This window comes from Elgaria multicarinata, chromosome 3 (genome assembly GCF_023053635.1).
Source record: "Elgaria multicarinata webbii isolate HBS135686 ecotype San Diego chromosome 3, rElgMul1.1.pri, whole genome shotgun sequence".
In the NCBI taxonomy this organism is placed as follows: Eukaryota; Metazoa; Chordata; class Lepidosauria; order Squamata; family Anguidae; genus Elgaria; species Elgaria multicarinata.
Genome location: NC_086173.1, coordinates 81,911,204 through 81,917,203, shown reverse-complemented (window position 1 = coordinate 81,917,203; position 6,000 = coordinate 81,911,204). Strand labels below are relative to the sequence as shown.

General features: G+C 43.0%; 1 protein-coding gene across 1 annotated transcript in view; it reads left to right on the top strand.

Moving 5' to 3' along the window:
* Positions 1 to 293: 293 nt before the first annotated feature.
* FSTL4 (follistatin like 4) overlaps positions 294 to 6,000 on the top strand; it is a 488,847-nt gene continuing 483,140 nt past the window's right edge. The window contains exon 1 of the mRNA XM_063123302.1: positions 294 to 483. The gene's annotated coding sequence lies outside the window, so the exon portion shown is untranslated. The remainder of the gene's footprint in view (positions 484 to 6,000) is intronic.

Here is a 6,000-nt window from a genome sequence, read left to right as displayed (position 1 = left end):
CCGCCTCTTTCTGTCCCTCCTCGCCCCCGCCCCCGCGCGCGCTTCTCGGGCGCCCGCACAGGTGTCAGCTATTGGGTAGAATATGCAAATACACCAGTGACGTCACACAGCGCCGGTCCAGACAGCAGAAATAGGGCAGGAATTCAGCAAAGCACCATTTACGCACCTCTTCGCGCCTGGATTGCGACTGCCGCGGCTTCCCGCTCTTCGTCTTCTTCTTTTTCTTCTTGGGGTTCTTTTGTGTCTCTCCTCTTCGCCCTCCCCACCCCTCCCTCCTGGCTTGGTCCCCTTCCTCCAGTCCCCACCGGCCGTTTCATGCTCTCCTCCCCCAGTCGCCCTTCTGAACGCTCCTGCAGGCTCCCCTTCGCCTTCCTCAAGGAGCTTTGGGGCGGGCAAGGCAGCCCCCCAACTCGGACGTTGCCTCTTCCAGCGGCTGCGCGCTCTCTCCAGTGGGCTCCGTCTGCCCTTCCTGGAACGCGGCAGGTAAGCCTTCGAGCTCTTCTGCCAGCCAGGTGGGGAAGAACGAGGAGCGGGGGGGGGGGGGCAGCTGACATCCGAGCAGCTTTTCGCTCTCCTCTCGAGCCTCCCTCCGCCCCGAGGAGGGAGGGAGCCTCTTTACTTCGCCTCCCTGCCCGCCCTCAAAAAGCCCAGTCCCTTTTTCGCTTCCCTGCAGTCTCTCTCAGGAGGAAGGAGCGAGAGTTTACACAGCGTGAACTTAGTAGGCAGCGAAACCGGCGCTCCCGAATGCGGTGTGAACAGAATTATTTGCGGTGGGGGGCGGGGGCAGTGCAGTAGCTCCAGGGAGAAGGGGTAAAGCGGCTCGAGAGAAGGTTGCCAGCAGAAGCCCCGATCCCGAAGCCCCTGGCACGCGCTCTCTCGCGGTCCTCTCAGGCTTTCCTGAGGGAGCTGGCCAGTGCCCCCCCTCGCCCCCCCCCTCGCCCCCACCCCGGGTGCTGGTTAGCTGAGGGGAATTCGGCCCGGCGCAGGAAAACCGATGAATGGCCGCTGTCGCCCTTCGTCTTCGCCAAAGCTGCTTCGCCGGCCGTTCTCTTCTTCTTCGGCGGCTGGCAACTTTGGCCGTGCGTTGCCTCAGTGGCAGCGCGCGCGGGTCTCGCATGGGCCGAGGCAGGGAAGGGCTGCTTGGACGAGCCTCGGCTTCAGCGCGCAGCTCTGCCTCCGGGCTCCGCTTCCTTTCCCGCCCGGCTCTGCCCTCTGGGGTTTCTTCCGCTCTCTCTTTTACGCTCCTGAGTTTAGCAGGACGGCTACTTTTGACAGGACAACGCGAAGGATCCAGGCTGTCCTGCAGCGGGACTGAGAGTCAGGCGTCCTTCCCATCTTGGGTGGGCAGAATTAACGTAGGATCGTTACCACTGCCTCCCGCTAAAGAAAGGTGCAGCGCACGTTTCCTGGGTTTGCTTGCATATCTACCACTAGAGCAACCCATCTGGTGAGTGTGTGTATGTCTAGATAGCAAGATCGCGATAGACTTGTTGGCCCAGCCTAGGGATCAACTAAAACCAGGGAAAAACATGCAAGTCTCTCCCTCCACCTCTGTTCTTTCACCCTTCTACTTAAATTGTGCAGTAGCACTTAGAAGCTAAAGATGAGATGTTAATGCTGCAATACCATACACACTTACTTAGGGTTAAGTCCCATTGACTTGAACTCAAGGAGGCTTACTGCTGAGTATCCATGCATAGGATTGTGCTATAAGTGTAGTCACTTGGAAGAAGTAGGTGTGCAGCTCAACTCCATTAATGTTTACTAAAAAGCTTACTCTCACTGAGTTTAATGGCATTTATTCTCAAGGCTAAGTGTGCATAGGACTATAGTCTTAGATTTAGGATACCAGGCAACCAACTAGTTATCATTTGCTTTACCCTTGATCAACAGTTTTGTAAACCATCCACCCTAATTTGTATAAAAAATGTTGAAATATAGTGATGGGTATTATGACAACCAACCATTGCTTCCTCCAAGAGGTATAAAACAAATACCTATAAAATAAGTATCTGGAAAAAACTTTGTCACTAAGAAGTGTAAAAATTAATTTATTATGCACCTTCCCTTTTCGCAATGAAATAAAAATTAGAATGGAGATTAAACCCAGAGAGTTCTTTAAAATAGACAGATCGTGGGTGCTTAAACTACATCTAGAACAAGAAAAGAACCATGTTGGAAAGATCAAGCTAAAGAGGTGTAACAGTAGCAACAAAATTTTAGAGTATGCCGTTTCTTTTAGCTTTAGCACAAAGCATCAAGTTGAACTTCAGTGATGCAAAAGACAACAAATCACAAGTAATCTACTGTAAGTCTAACAGTACGTAAAATAGTGCTGTGTCAGAGAATGCCTTCCATGAAAAGGTAGTGCAGACTAACTACAAAATATTTAAGGGTATTCATGCAACCATTCATATCAATGTTTATTAGGAGGGAAGTTCCACTGGGTTCAATGGGACAATCTTAAGTAAGTGTACATAGGATTTCAGCCACCATTTTTAAAGCACTAAAACACACAGGCTGTTTTCTTTGTATGCTTTAACCAAAGAGGGAAAGATTTATATTAGCTAACAAGTTAGAATAATTAAAAACAATACTGAATATATTCAGGATCCCCCGCCCCCCCAAAGTAAGTTGAAAAGCTGCAAAGGGACGGTTTCTGCTTATCCAGGTTTTCTCTAGTTTTGTGTTACAATTGTAACATGTTAAATATCTTGGGTCCTCATTGTTAGATGCTGTGTGTTCCAGTCTTTATGGCAATTTTTCCATCTTTTGATGCGTTATTCTTTAATGCATCTTGATAGTTATAGATAAACCTGTTGGAAGATCAACGAGGATTCTTGGAATCTTCACCTTATTTACACAGCAGGGATGAGCTGTCCAAGAGCTGTGGTTCTGAAAACCTGCCTTCGGTTTTGCTTTTTCTCCTTGTTCTGCCCCTAGGTGTCGCCTTTAGAATTTAAATTTCTACAAAGAGTAGTGTTTTATTTGTAAATAGCATTTTGATCCCAAGTTCACCAGGGCAGACAGATGTCTTCTCTTACTGTTTTCCTTCCCCATGTCTTTTTCTGCATGGCCCTGAGATCCTTAGTCATGGTTGATCCTCAGTAATTGCTATATCCTGGTGAAACTCCTGTATGTAATACATATTTCTATGATGTTCAGTAGAGGAAAATAGTAATATTTCATTTGAGAAGTAGCATGCCTTGTTTTCTAATGCATACCTTGGAAAGTCATGCTTAACAATGATTACACGTTATGGCTGACTGCACCTATTTAACCAATCATTCAGACTTGTGTGCAATTCCAGTTAACAGTGCTATCATGCATGTAAAATTGTCAATTGTTTCAAAGTGAACTTATGCTCTTAAAAACATATCAGTACTGCTGTCTGATATCTTTTAAAGTTGTGCTCTCTCTCACACACACACCATTAGCCTATCTTGGCTAACAAAAATGTAAAACTAGTTGGTGCAATAAAATCAAAGATCGACATTATCAAAACAACAACAATAAAGCAGCTGAGATAAATAAAACAGATAAGCATCACCACAGAATAAAATTTAAACTCAACTCATGTTTGTAAAGGCCTAGGCATCCCCTGCACAGAAAGATATTAACCTGCCATCAAAAAGACATAAAAGGTGGGTGCTGGGCAAACCTCAGTGAGGAAAGCATTTCACAGACAGGATGTTACAACTGAGAAAGGCCTGCCACTCATCTATACCCCATGACTTTAGATGGCAGGGATACCTAGTGTAGGTGTTGCAGCCATGATCTTAACATACAGGTAGTGGGTAAGTGTGGTAGAGGGAAGTCATTCAGGTTCTTAGGCACTAAATCATAGTAGGCTTTAAATGTAAGTGAAAGCACTTTTAATTTTGTTCAGAAATGGACTGGCAATGGGTGACATTGTTTTCAAACTGTGGTGAGATATAGTTTTTCAGGGCTAGTTTTATTTAATTCAGAATGCAGCTGCTCGACTGCTATCAGAAGTTTCTAAGATGTCTTCATAGACATCCCAATGTATAGAAAATTAATCTAATTTAGACATTACTGGATAAATGGTCAGTCTATTCCTGTCTAGTAGGGGTTGCAGCTGGTTCACCAGCCTAAGCTGTATGCCATGGACACCACATAAGCAACTAGGGACAAAGCTGGTTCAATCTGCATTTCCTTCCAGACAAGTTGAACACCATTTCCTTGCACTGTGAAACATCCCTGTTGGGAGATCCCAAAGCACTACAAATAAGTACTTCATTAACATATTGATATTCATATCTTTCAAATGCCTCATTGTTTACTTTGCTGTTCCACATCATGACTTTGAAATGCTTCCTCTCCTATTTTCATTATAATCATATTTAGTATTCTAGTCTACCAACCTCATTGTCTGTAATGTTGGAAAATCTATAGCATTTTAGCGTTCATATTTTCTACTACTTTGAATTCCACTTTCTTCCATGTCCCTTTAAATAGAATCTAATGTTGTTGGTAATTGTATCAGTAATACACAATGATTTTCTAGTGGTTTCAAATCATGAAACAGTTCAAGCATAGTCTGATCATAATGGCCATTATGTCTTTCTCTCTCTCTCTCTGTCTTAGACAAAGTCCCAATCAGATGTAGCTCAGATGTAGCTGCGTGTTTCATTAAATGCATGCACACATTTCCAAGGATATAAATTGCTATAGGATCTCAAATATAACCTTTCTAGAATATGAAATTCCAGAAATTCTAAGTACCTTGAACAGGTTTATGTCAAGTTTTCTATATTTTGCATGAATCAATATATCCAGCAAACAAAAGTTGAAAGAAGCTTTTGTTGCTTTGAGGTCACATGGATAATTTGGAAAGACAAGGTGAAAAGATAACAATAATGCTAATGTTCTGGTGGAAGGACCAGTTTTTCTCTTTAAATATTAAATATATGCTTCACTTCAGCAAATGCAAGTGTAGACACTGGGTTGGTTCACATGGTCAAACAGCCCACCATGCCTAATTTAAGCCGTAGTGGGTTGCAGTACATGCCAGTGGCCATTTTGACTATTCAAGCCACAGCCATGGCTTGTCATGTTGTCTAAATCCAGGGACTGTGGATACTGTGAGGGTTAAACAACCCTCACATAAACCTAAAACAGGCCATGAGTTTTGTGAGGGTTGTTTAAACCTTGCATAAACCATGGTCCCCAGGTTTGAACAACATGACAAGCTATGGATGTGACTTGCACTGAAATGAATGTGAATGTTATTACTGTTCCTATTTTGTGGTCATTAATCTGGACCACTGATAGCAAATCTATGCCAAACTCCTTACAAATGACCTCTCATTCAGGCAACTATAAGAATAGTAAAATAATATTTGAAGCCCTAAACTCCTCAAAAACTGGCTTCTCAACAATGGCCAGATGTGATTTTATACAAACATCTAGTTAAATAATTTTCTCTCTGTTCCAAATTAATCAAGCCAAGGACTTCTTCGTGCTTCTATTCTGTCCATTACTAGCTTTTTGCCTTTCACCCTGGACTGCACAATGTACTTGATTATATGGATAATTTAAAATATTTCTTATGACCCTAAACATTTTTAACTTTTCACAAACTTTCCTAATATGTGCAAAATAATACATTATGCTCCTTACAAGATCTTCAGATGACCAGATCACCACTTGTTTTGAGTAATGCTAGCTGAGATAGAAAGAATGTACATGAATCAGATCTCCACTAGTACTTGCCAATATTCTTGCATTTTCCTCAAAAATAGCTGTGTTATGCAGGAAGTTTGTCCACTCAAAGAAACTAACCAAGTTGTTTTTTCTGTTTATATCATCCAATGGCGACATTAACTTAGGCTAAATTATTTTTTATTTATTGTTCAAAAATAACCAGGGGTGGAAGTAGGGGTGGAAGATGGGAAGAAAAACAAAGCAGATAAGGTGAAAAGTTTGTTGTTGGTATTAAAAAAAAAAAACACCCAAGAATGTGCATTTACATCTGAT